We start from the raw sequence: 13,890 nt of genomic DNA on the forward strand, positions 1-13,890 counted from the left end.
CAAGACTGGGCCAAGAAATATCTCAAGACTGATTTTTCTAAGGTTTTATGGACTGATGAAATGAGAGTGAGTCTTGATGGGCCAGATGGATGGGCCCGTGGCTGGATTGGTAAAGGGCAGAGAGCTCCAGTCCAACTCAGACGCCAGCAAGGTGGAGGTGGAGTACTGGTTTGGGCTGGTATCATCAAAGATGAGCTTGTGGGGCCTTTTCGGGTTGAGGATGGAGTCAAGCTCAACTCCCAGTCCTACTGCCAGTTTCTGGAAGACACCTTCTTCAAGCAGTGGTACAGGAAGAAGTCTGCATCCTTCAAGAAAAACATGATTTTCATGCAGGACAATGCTCCATCACATGCGTCCAAGTACTCCACAGCGTGGCTGGCAAGAAAGGGTATAAAAGAAGAAAATCTAATGACATGGCCTCCTTGTTCACCTGATCTGAACCCCATTGAGAACCTGTGGTCCATCATCAAATGTGAGATTTACAAGGAGGGAAAACAGTACACCTCTCTGAACAGTGTCTGGGAGGCTGTGGTTGCTGCTGTACGCAATGTTGATGGTGAACAGATCAAAACACTGACAGAATCCATGGATGGCAGGCTTTTGAGTGTCCTTGCAAAGAAAGGTGGCTATATTGGTCACTGATTTGTTTTTGTTTTGTTTTTGAATGTCAGAAATGTATATTTGTGAATGTTGAGATGTTATATTGGTTTCACTGGTAAAAATAAATAATTGAAATGGGTATATATTTGTTTTTTGTTAAGTTGCCTAATAATTATGCACAGTAATAGTCACCTGCACACACAGATATCCCCCTAAAATAGCTATAACTAAAAACAAACTAAAAACTACTTCCAAAACTATTCAGCTTTGATATTAATGAATTTTTTGGGTTCATTGAGAACATGGTTGTTGTTCAATAATAAAATTAATCCTCAAAAATACAACTTGCCTAATAATTCTGCACTCCCTGTAGCTTGTTCACGTTCGCAATGGCGGGCGAACATATGCAATGATCAATCCGCCCCCTATTCATCATCATTGAGTAAACTTTGACCCTGTATCTCACAGTCTGCAGACACATTCCAGCCAATCAGCAGCAGACCCTCCCTCCCAGACCCTCCCAGCTCCTGGACAGCAGCCATTTTAGATTCATTCGGAAGCTGCTTTCTTAGTGAGAGGAGGGACAGTATAGCTGCTGCTGATTTAATAGGGAAATTGATAGCTAGGCTAGTGTATTCAGTGTCCACTACAGTCCTGAAGGACTCATCTGATCTCTGCTGTAAGGACAGCACCCCAAAAAGCCCTTTTTAGGGCTAGAACATCAGTCTGTTTTTTTTTTCCCTGTGTAATCTAATTGCAGTTGCCTGCCTGCCAGGCCCACTTGCCCAGTGCCACCACTCATATCTGTTGTAACAGGAGTGTAAATTAAAAAAAAAAATGTTTTTGACTGTGAAACATCAGTCTGCTAGTGTAATCTAATTGCAGTTGCCTGCCTGCCAGTGTGTGTGCCAGGCCCACTTGCCCAGTGCCACCACTCATATCTGGTGTAACAGTAGTGTAAATTTAAAAAAAACAAAAACTTTTTTGACTGTGAAACATCAGTCTGCTAGTGTAATCTAATTGCAGTTGCCTGCCTGCCAGCGTGTGTGCCAGGCCCACTTGCCCAGTGCCATCACTCATATCTGGTGTAACAGTAGTGTAAATTTAAAAAAAAAATTTTTTTGACTGTGAAACATCAGTCTGCTAGTGTAATCTAATTGCAGTTGCCTGCCTGTCAGCGTGTGTGCCAGGCCCCCTTGCCCAGTGCCACCACTCATATCTGTTGTAACAGTAGTGTAAATTTTAAAAAACTTTTTTGACTGTGAAACATCAGTCTGCTAGTGTAATCTAATTGCAGTTGCCTGCCTGCCAGCATTTGTGCCAGGCTCACAGCGTATACTGTGCCCACTTGCCCAGTGCCCCCACTCATATCTGGTGTAAAAGTAGTGTAAATTTAAAAAAAAACTTTTTTGACTGTGAAACATCAGTCTGCTTGTGTGATCTAATTGCAGTTGCCTGCCTGCCAGCGTGTGTGCCAGGCCCACTTGCCCAGTGCCACCACTCATATCTCTTGTAACAGTAGTGTAAATTTAAAAAAAAAACTTTTTTGACTTTGAAACATCAGTCTGCTAGTGTAATCTAACTGCAGTTGCCAGCCTGCCAGCATGTGTGCCAGGCTCACAGCGTATACAGTGCCCACTTGCCCAGTGCCACCACTCATATCTGGTGTAACACTAGTGTAAATTTAAAAAAAATAACTTTTTTGACTGTGAAACATCAGTCTGCTTGTGTAATCTAATTGCAGTTGCCTGCCTGCCAGCGTGTGCGCCAGGCCCACTTGCCCAGTGCCACCACTCATATCTGGTGTAACAGTAGTGTAAATTTAAAAAAAAAAAAAACTTTTTTGACTGTGAAACATCAGTCTGCTTGTGTAATCTAATTGCAGTTGCCTGCCTGCCAGCGTGTGCCAGGCTCACAGCATATACTGTGCCCACTTGCCCAGTGCCACCACTCATATCTGTTGTAACAGTAGTGTAAATTTAAAAAAAAACTTTTTTGACTGTGAAACATCAGTCTGCTAGTGTAATCTAATTGCAGTAGCCTGCCTGCCAGCGTGTGTGCCAGGCTCACAGCGTATACTGTGCCCACTTGCCCAGTGCCACCACTCATATCTGGTGTAACAGTAGTGTAAATTAAAAAAAAAAAAACTTTTTTGACTGTGAAACATCAGTCTGCTTGTGTAATCTAATTGCAGTTGCCTGCCTGCCAGCGTGTGTGCCAGGCCCACTTGCCCAGTGCCACCACTCATATCTGTTGTAACAGTAGTGTAAATTTAAGAAAAAAAAAACTTTTTTGACTGTGAAACATCAGTCTGCTAGTGTAATCTAATTGCAGTTGCCTGCCTGCCAGCGTGTGTGCCAGGCCCACTTGCCCAGTGCCACCACTCATATTTGGTGTAACAGTAGTGTAAATTTAAAAAAAACAAAACTTTTTTGACTGTGAAACATCAGTCTGCTTGTGTAATCTAATTGCAGTTGCCTGCCTGCCAGCATGTGTGCCAGGCCCACTTACCCAGTGCCACCACTCATATCTAGTGTAACAGTAGTGTAAATTAAAAAAAAAAAAACTTTATTGAGTGTTAAACATCAGTCTGCTAGTTTAATTTAATTGCAGTTGCCTGCCTGCCTGCCAGTCTGTGTGCCAGGCTCACAGCGTATACTGTGCCCACTTGCCCAGTGCCACCACTCATATCTGGTGTAACAGTAGTGTAAATTTAAAAAAAACAACTTTTTTGACTGAAACATCAGTCTGCTAGTGTAATCTAATTGCAGTTGCCAGCCTGCCAGCGTGTGTGCTTTGCTCACAGCGTATACTGTGCCCACTTGCCCAGTGCCACCACTCATATCTGGTGTAACAGTAGTGTAAATTTTTTTTTAAAAAACTTTTTTGACTGTGAAACATCAGTCTGCATGTGTAATCTAATTGCAATTGCCTGCCTGCCAGCGTGTGTGCCAGGCTCACAGCGTATACTGTGCCCACTTGCCCAGTGCCACCACTCATATCTTGTTTAATAGTAGTGTAAGTGTACATTTAAAAAAAAAAAAAAATTTTGACTGTGAAACATCAGTCTGCTTTTTTGTGTCAGGCTCACAGCGTATACTGTGCCCACTTGCCCAGTGCCACCACTCATATCTTGTTTAATAGTAGTGTAAGTGTACATTTAAAACAAAATAAAATTTTTGGACTGTGAAACATCAGTCTGCTTTTTTGTGTTCGGCTCACAGCGTATACTGTGCCCACTTGCCCAGTGCCACCACTTATGTCTTGTTTAATAGTAGTGTAAGTGTACATTTAATAAAAAAAAAACTTTTTTGACTGTGAAACATCAGTCTGCTTTTTTGTGTCAGGCTCACAGCGTATACTGTGCCCACTTGCCCAGTGGCACCACTCATATCTTGTTTAATAGTAGTGTAAGTGTACATTTAAAAAAAAATGACAGGCAGAGGCAGGCCACCCCACAGGTGCCGTTGTGGTCGTGGTGTTGTGATTCCCTTTGGCCCTAGAATAATGCTCAGTGTTCGGAGGCCATGTACCATGAACTCGAAAAGTTCTGAGGACATAGTTGACTTTTTAACACAGGACACCCAATCTTCTATAGCTTCCGCTCTGAACCTTGACGCACCATCCTCCTCCACCTTAGCTTCGGGCACCTCTCAAGTTACCACTCGCCTGTCTGCTGCCACAACCAACACTAGCACCACAGCCGCTTCACTTGATCTGTCAGAGGAGTTATTTACACATCAGTTGGAAGAAATGAGTGATGCGCAAGCATCATTGACAGAGGATGTAGATAACAGTGATATGTCTCAGTCAGGTAGCATTACAGACATGGATGTACGGTGTGATGATGTACCCGCTGTTGCTTCCTTTGTTGATTTGTCAGATACAAGTGAAGCGGTTGATGATGGCGATGTGTCCGTGGATGTCACGTGGGTGCCCGCTAGAAGAAAAGAAGAACAGGGGGAAAGTTCAGATGGGGAGACAGAGAGGAGGAGGAGGAGACGAGTTGGAAGCAGGGGGAGGTGGTCGCAAGGAGCTAGTGGCACAGTCAGACAGAATGCATCGGCACCCGGGGTCAGCCAGACAGCACACCAATCAACGCATGCTGTTGCCACCACCAGAATGCCGTCATCGCAGAGCTCAGCAGTGTGGCATTTTTTTGTGTGTCTGCCTCTGACAACAGCGATGCCATTTGCAACCTGTGCCAAAAGAAACTGAGTCGTGGGAAGTCCAACACCCACCTAGGTACAACTGCTTTGCGAAGGCACATGATCGCACATCACAAATGCCTATGGGATCAACACATGAGTACAAGCAGCACACAAACTCAAAGCCGCCATCCTCCTCCTGGTCCAGCATCTTCAGCCACGTCAACCACTGCTGTCCTCCTTGCCCCCTCTCAACCATCCGCCACTCCGTCTCTCTTCCGGAGCATTTCCTGCTCATCTGCCCACAGTCAGGTGTCTGTCAAGGAAATTATCTATCTATCAAATCTATTTATCTATCAAATCTATCTATCTATCTATCGTATCTATCAAATGTATCTATTGCATCTATTGATCTATCTATCTAATCTATGTATCTATCTATCAAATCTATCTATCTCTTGGCCTGACTGTTATCTGACAGCCACTTGTGTTTCGGCCATGCCATATACATATCCATGCCCTATACACGTCCCCTGATAGGGGACGTAACAGGGATTAAACCGATCAGAATAGTACTATTTAACACACCACTCATATCTGGTGGCACAATAGATTGCACGTGCAGTGCCCCAAATTTGAAGCAGGAGGACCGACCAAGCATCTTTTTCCATCTCCCGGTTCCTAAAATCCATTCCATATACACGTCCCCTGGCGCCGCAACTGCCTCTGGGAACCTTACCATGGGTCTTAGACCGCACGTCTTGTAATTCTCTGTCTGGGAAATTATCTATCTATCTATTTATCTATCAAATCTATCTATCATATCTATCAAATGTATCTATTGCATCTATTTATCTATCTATCTAATCTATGTATCTATCTATCTATCAAATCTATCTATCTCGTGGCCAGACTGTTATCTGACAGCCACTTGTGTTTCGGTCATGCCATATACATATCCATGCCATATACACGTCCCCTGATAGGGGACGTAACAGGGATTAAACTGATCAGAATAGTACTACTTAACACACCAATCATATCTGGTGGCACAGTAGATTGCACGCGCAGTGCCCCAAATTTGATGTAGGAGGACCGACCAACCATCTTTTTCCAACTCACGGTTCCTAAAATCCATGCCATATACACATCCCCTGATAGGGGACGTAACAGGGATTAAACTGATCAGAATAGTACTACTTAACACAGCACTCATATCTGGTGGCACAGTAGATTGCACGTGGTGCTCTGACATTTGGCAGACGGACATTTGGCAGACGGACATTTGGCAGACGGACATTTGGCCGACAGACAGAACGCTAAAGAATGTTCCGATTTTGGCCGAGGGCAGATACGTTCCAGAGTGCTCTGTTCTAATCAGAACCTCGGGCGCCGCAACTGCCTCTGGGAACCTTACCATGGGTCTCAGACCGCACGTCTTGTAATTCTCTGTCTGGGAAATTATCTATCTATCAAATCTATCTATTTATCTATCAAATCTATCTATCGTATCTATCAAATGTATCTATTGCATCTATTGATCTATCTATCTAATCTATGTATCTATCTATCTATCTATCTATCTATCAAATCTATCTATCTATCTATCTCGTGGCCGGACTGTTATCTGACAGCCACTTGTGTTTCGGCCATGCCATATACATATTCATGCCATATACACGTCCCCTTATAGGGGACGTAACAGGGATTAAACTGATCAGAATATCTGGTGGCACAGTAGATTGCACGCGCAGTGCCCCAAATTTGAAGTAGTAGGACCTACCAAGCATCTTTTTCCATCTCCCTGTTCCTAAAATCCATGCCATATACACGTCCCCTGATAGGGGACGTAACAGGGATTACACTGATAGGAATAGTACTACTTAACATACCTTATAATAACGCAGAGAGAGGCAATGCAGAAAGAGGAGTCTGACGAAGAGGAGTCAGACGAGGAAGGTGACTTTGAGGAGGTGGAAGACCAAACACAGCAGGCGTCCCAGGGGGCTTGTTGTCACCTTTCGGGGACCCTTGGTGTTGTACTTGGCTGGGTGGAGGAAGAGACCTTCAATGACATCAGTGAGGACAAGGAACAGGACATGGCTAGCTTGGTATCCAATTGGTTTGGAAGGCAGATGTAAGATATTAATACTAATAATGAACTGTAATTTCACTAAACAACCCAGCTATATCAATAAAACCTTAAAAAATTGATAATTAAATAGATACAGTGGAAAAATACAAAAAGCAAGGTTGCGCCTATTTAATTTATACCTGAGTGGCCAGGTAAAACTAATTGTCTAAAAGTGAAAAACAGCACTAAACTGACCTAAATAGTTGCCTAAATAATGAAAGAATATATCTTAGTTGAGAATAATAATTAAAAAGAGATAAGGATAGGACTTATAAATATAGTTTATTGAATATTCTTAATGGGATAATAGAAGATCTTTTTCTGATAAAAGCACTATATTAAAAAACACTGTATTAGAAAAACACTATATTAAAAAACATTATATTTAAAAAATGTATCATATATGATCCAATAACTGAACTTAAACAGAAAAAATAATAAAATAAAGAAACATATGAAAAAATAGCTCTAAGAGTTGATTGGCCAATCAATGTGACAAGTTATAATAAATGTATTTTTCAATAAATTGGACACATTGCATCAGAAACCTAAGGGAACCATTCGAGCAATATATGCAATAGATCAAAAAGACATGTATATAGATAAAATGTGTTATAAAAAAATGTGTTATAAAAAAAAAGATAAATCTTGTGTATGTGATTATACTAAATATTCAACTTTGATATAAAGCCATCTGTTTGACAAAAACAATATAGTCAATAAGAAAGAATAATTTGTTTGTAATGTATATAGATATATTTGTTATATCATCAGTTCCTTATGTCTATTAGTATATGTTTATTGTCCAACTCTTGGCAGGGTAAGGCAAGAAATTACTTTTCCAATAAAAGGGGTCTTTGTCCAGATATGATGAGATGTTCAGCAAATACCGGTATAAGCTTAGTCTTTAAAACATAATCCTTTATTAGGGTAAAGATTTTATGGTAAGTCTTACTTTCAGATCTGTAGAAGGGGAACGTTATCCTAGGTGTTTTGAAAAACAACCGCTCCTTTGTTCAGTAGCGTTTTTTACTCACGCTAGCGTTGGTTGTTTCAGATCTGCCGGACCGGCCTGGGATCTGAAACAGCCAACGCTAGCGTGAGTAAAAAACGCTACTGAACAAAGGAGCGGTTGTTTTTCAAAACACCTAGGATAACGTTCCCCTTCTACAGATCTGAAAGTAAGACTTACCATAAAATCTTTACCCTAATAAAGGATTATGTTTTAAAGACTAAGCTTATACTGGTATTTGCTGAACATCTCATCATATCTGGACAAAGACCCCTTTTATTGGAAAAGTAATTTCTTGCCTTACCCTGCCAAGAGTTGGACAATAAACATATACTAATAGACATAAGGAACTGATGATATAACAAATATATGTATATACATTACAAACAAATTATTCTTTCTTATTGACTATATTGTTTTTGTCAAACAGATGGCTTTATATCAAAGTTGAATATTTAGTATAATCACATACACAAGATTTATCTATTTTTTTATAACACATTTTTTTATAACACATTTTATCTATATACATGTCTTTTTGATCTATTGCATATATTGCTCGAATGGTTCCCTTAGGTTACTGATGCAATGTGTCCAATTTATTGAAAAATACACTTATTATAACTTGTCACATTGATTGGCCAATCAACTCTTAGAGATATTTTTTCATATGTTTCTTTATTTTATTATTTTTTCTGTTTAAGTTCAGTTATTGGATCATATATGATACATTTTTTAAATATAATGTTTTTTAATATAGTGTTTTTCTAATACAGTGTTTTTTAATATAGTGCTTTTATCAGAAAAAGATCTTCTATTATCCCATTAAGAATATTCAATAAACTATATTTATAAGTCCTATCCTTATCTCTTTTTAATTATTATTCTCAACTAAGATATATTCTTTCATTATTTAGGCAACTATTTAGGTCAGTTTAGTGCTGTTTTTCACTTTTAGACAATTAGTTTTACCTGGCCACTCAGGTATAAATTAAATAGGCGCAACCTTGCTTTTTGTATTTTTCCACTGTAGCTTGGTATCCAACCTTGTGCAAATGGGGAGTTTGCGGTTGTGCAAATGGACTTTTGCAGTTGATTGCGGTGCGTTAAAGGGACAGTCTAGGCCAAAATAAACTTTCATAATTCAGATAGAGCATGTAATTTTAAACAATTTTCCAATTTACTTTTATCACCAATTATGCTTTGTTCTCTTGGTATTCTTAGTTGAAAGCTTAACCTAGGAGGTTCATATGCTAATTTCTTAGACCTTGAAGCCCACCTCTTTCAGATTGCATTTTAACAGTTTTTCACCACTAAAGGGTGTTAGTTCACGTATTTCATATAGATAACACTGTGCTCGCGCACGAGAAGTTATCTGGGAGCAGGCACTGATTGGCTAGACTGCAAGTCTGTCAAAAGAACTGAAAAAAGGGGCAGTTTGCAGAGGCTTAGATACAAGATAATCACAGAGGTTAAAAGTATATTATTATAAATGTGTTAGTTATGCAAAACTGGGAAATGGGTAATAAAGGGATTATCTATCTTTTAAAACAATAAAAATTCTGGTGTAGACTGTCCCTTTAATCGGGGAGTTTGGTCTGTCACTGTGAAGCGGGCATAACCCTTACACTATCACATCGATACAACATCATACCTGATGTTTTAAAGCACGTTATTCCAAACAATTTATCAATGTTAGGTAATTTATGCCCTTTATGGCTTAAAACCAGACTCTGCATCAACTATGTAATTTTCCATGGGAGTTTTGCCATGGATCCCCCTCCGGCATGCCACAGTCCAGGTGTTAGTCCCCTTGAAACAACTTTTCCATCACTATTGTGGCCTGAAAGAGTCCCTGTGGGTTTTAAAATTCGCCTGCCTACTGAAGTCAATGGCGGTTGCGGAAGTTTGTGTCCGCCGTTCGCGAACGCAAATTTTTAGGTTCGCGACATTACTATTTGTTTATTTACAAGCCCAGCAAAAGTCATCTATCAGCAAAAAGGATCAGCACGGACCGTCCAAGGATGGGTCAGGAATGTGATTTTGCCTGATACGAGTATCCGGGACATTGTTCTTTATATCACCACCCTAACGCTTGACACTGGTTGCTATCTACATACCCTGGAAGGGGGCTTATTACTTATACATCCCCATCGAGGGTTTGACAAACTTTGCTAATTGTACAGGGGTCTCAGGAAGACAATAGCTCTCTCTAAACAATTATCATCTCTCTCCCTAGAAGTGCACAATATCCGATTACAAGTCATTTTAACCCCTTAACGACCAAGGACGTACGCCACACGTCCTCAAAAAAAATATAGTTAATGACCGAGGACGTGTGGCGTACGTCCTTGGTCTGGAAAGCAGCTGGAAGCGATCCTGCTCGCTTCCAGTTGCTTTCGGGTTATTGCAGTTATGCCTCGATATTGAGGCATCCTGCAATAACCTTTTTTAGCAATCCTGTGCAGAGAGAGCCACTCTGTGGCCCTCTCTGCACCGGACATCACCGGCTAAATTCGTTGGTGGGAGACGGTTCGGGAGGCGGGTGGCGGCCATCGATGGCCCTGATGATGTGTAGGGGGGCGGGATCGTGGACGGGGGTCATCGGGGGCGCGCACGGACGCGCGCGCGTGCATGGGAGGGTGGGGGCGGGCGCGTGCACGGGGAGGGAGCGGGTGGGAACCGCTGCTCTACAGAAAAAAAGATGTATTAAAAGTTTTAAAATACAAAAAAGATGTATTAAAAGTTTTAAAATAGTATTTCTATACATTAGTCAGGGGGTGGGGGATTGGTCTGGGGGGGGGGGGGAAGCTACACTACAGAAAAAGTACATAACAATTAAAAAAAAAACATTTCTCTTGCAAACTGGGTACTGGCAGACAGCTGCCAGTACCCAAGATGGCCCCCAATAAGGCAGAGGGGGGATTAGAGAGCTGTTTTGGGGGGGATCAGGGAGGTTGGGGGCTAAGGGGGATCCTACAAAGTAGCATATGTAAATATGCTTAAAATGTATTTAAAAAAAAAAAAAACTTTTATTTTAGTACTGGCAGACTTTCTGCCAGTACTTAAGATGGCGGGGACAATTGTGGGGTGGGGGAGGGAAGGGAGCTGTTTGGGAGGGATCAGGGGGTCTGATGTGTCAGGTGGGAGTCTGATCTCTACACTAAAGCTAAAATTAACCGTGCAAGCTCCCTACAAACTACCTAATTAACCCCTTCACTTCTAGCCATAATACACGTGTGATGCGCAGCAGCACTTAGCGGCCTTCTAATTACCAAAAAGCAACGCCAAAGTCATATATGTCTGCTATTTCTGAACAAAGGGGATCCCAGAGAAGCATTTACAACCATTTGTGCCATAATTGCACATGCTGTTTGTAAATAATTTCAGTGAGAAACCTAAAATTGGGGTTGTCTACTACACTACACTGAAGCTAAAATTAACCCTAGAAGCTCCCTACATGCTCCCTAATTAACCCCTTCACTGCTGGGCATAATACACGTGTGGTGCGCAGTCGCATTTAGCAGCCTTCTAATTAGTAAAAAGCAAAACCAAAGCCATATATGTCTGCTATTTATGAACAAAGGGGATCCCAGAGAAGCATTTACAACCATGTATGCTATAATTGCATAAGTTTTTTGTAAATAATTTCAGTGAGAAACCTAAAGTTTGTGAAAAAAATTGTGAAAAAGTGAACAATTTTTTTTATTTGATCGCATTTGGCGGTGAAATGGTGGCATGAAATATACCAAAATGGGCCTAGATCAATACTTTGGGATGTCTTCTAAAAAAAAATATGTACATGTCAATGAATATTCAGAGATTCCTGAAAGATATAAGTGTTCTAATGTAACTAGCGCTAATTTTGAAAAAAAGTGGTTTGGAAATAGCAAAGTGCTACTTGTATTTATGGCCCTATAACTTGCAAAAAAAGCAAAGAACATGTAAACATTTGGTATTTCTAAACTCAGGACAAAATTTAGAAACTATTTAGCATATGTTTTTTTTGGTGGTTGTAGATGTATAACAGATTTTGGGGGTCAAAGTTAGAAAAAAGTGTGTTTTTTTCCATTTTTTCCTCATATTTTATAAAAAATTTTTATAGTAAATTATAAGATATGATGAAAATAATGGTATATTTTGAAATTCCATTTATTGGCGAGAAAAACGGTATATAATATGTGTGGGTACAGTAAATGAGTAAGGGGAAAATTACAGCTAAACACAAACACCGCAGAAATGTAAAAATAGCCTTGGTCCCAAACGGACAGAAAATGGAAAAGTGCTGTGGTCATTAAGGGGTTAAAGGAGGAGTTTGGGCTCTGTATACTTTAAGCCAGAAATATGTATCAAGTTTGGTTGGACACAGCTACCGGGATGGTGCCATTATTCACATAGGGGGTCTTTGCTATATAACTGGTCATACAATTGTCAATTTTACTGTGGTTATTATAGTATTAAAAGAGTTTATGCACAAGACAATTTATATTGTGTGGTAGTCAATCTTTTGTGTCTCTTCAGGTGTCACTCATTTCACTGCTGGGGCAATTGATTTTAGCATTATAATCAGTGCTGGCTAATATAGTCTTTGTGGTTTGGTTGAACCATTTTTATTTTTTATTTCTTAATATATATATATACATACAGTTAACTCCCAGTTAACCGGCACCCATGGGGATTGGTAGATTCTGGATAAGTGAAGTTTCTGGTTGCTTGAGAGTCACTGATAAAAATAGGCCTAACTAGGTTCTATAACCCATACTATACTATAAACGCTGTATTTACTTGATATTAATATTTAAATACAGTAAATAAAAGCAAATTATTAAATTAATATTAATGCTGCCTCTGTTCAGTCCCAGGCACCCAGTGGCAGCATGATGTCTAATTCTCAGACTGCCTTGTGCTTACAACTTTCAAGAGCAGTTATGTAGGGTCTGATGGCATTAAAAGGACTTGCTTTCACCTGTGAGAGCCCACTATAGAGAAAGAAAGCTGCAGATAAAAGTTAATTTTAATGTACAGTATCTTCAAAAAAAAAAATTCTGGTTGCTTGAGAGTTTTGGTTGCTCGAATTCTGGTTAACTAAGAGTTTACTGTATATACATACATACACATATATAGACATGTATATGAATGTATATATATATATATATATATATATATAAATATATATATATATATATTATAGCCCTTTCCAGTCAAACACCTTTTACATATTTTACCAAATAGTGTTTATATGAGTGTAACTGTTTATTTTAATGTATTTATAGTGTGTTTGGTGTAACTTTTTTAAACTCTGTATCCTTTACACAAGGTGTTCAGTCACGATAAACCGACGAGTGTAAAAGGCAATTGTGCTTGTGCATTCGAGTTTGCTTTCAACATGTAATATGTGCGCAAGATAGCACAGGTCCAATATTTCTGTATTGCATGCGCTAATGTTAGTGCAACACTTGTAATAAAGCCCTTGATGTTAGACACAACATTTTTTTAAATTAAAATAGTGGGTGCTCCTGTGCAGCTGCTGTTAACATGTGTAATTCATGCTTTAACTATATCTAGTACTTAGTACCCAAACCTTTTTACATGGAAGACCAATCTCCAAGGGCAGGAATGGCCACTGGCCACATTAAACATTTTAATACAAAAAAATGTTTATGAAATGAGTAGCTATTAATTAACGCCTAGATTTAGAGTTCTGCTTTAGCCGTCAAAACCAGCGTTAGGGGGTCCTAACGCTGGTTTTGGCCGCCCGCTGGTATTTAGAGTCAGTCAGGAAAGGGTCTAACGCTCACTTTCCAGCCGCGACTTTTCCATACCGCAGATCCCCTTACGTCAATTGCGTGTCCTATCTTTTCAATGGGATCTTTCTAACGCCGGTATTTAGAGTCTTGGCTGAAGTGAGCGTTAGAAATCTAACGACAAGACTCCAGCCACAGCAAAAAGCCAGGAGTTAAGAGCTTTCTGGGCTAACGCCGGTTCATAAAGCTCTT

The sequence above is a fragment of the Bombina bombina genome, chromosome 2 (genome assembly GCF_027579735.1).
Source record: "Bombina bombina isolate aBomBom1 chromosome 2, aBomBom1.pri, whole genome shotgun sequence".
NCBI classification, from domain to species: domain Eukaryota; kingdom Metazoa; phylum Chordata; class Amphibia; order Anura; family Bombinatoridae; genus Bombina; species Bombina bombina.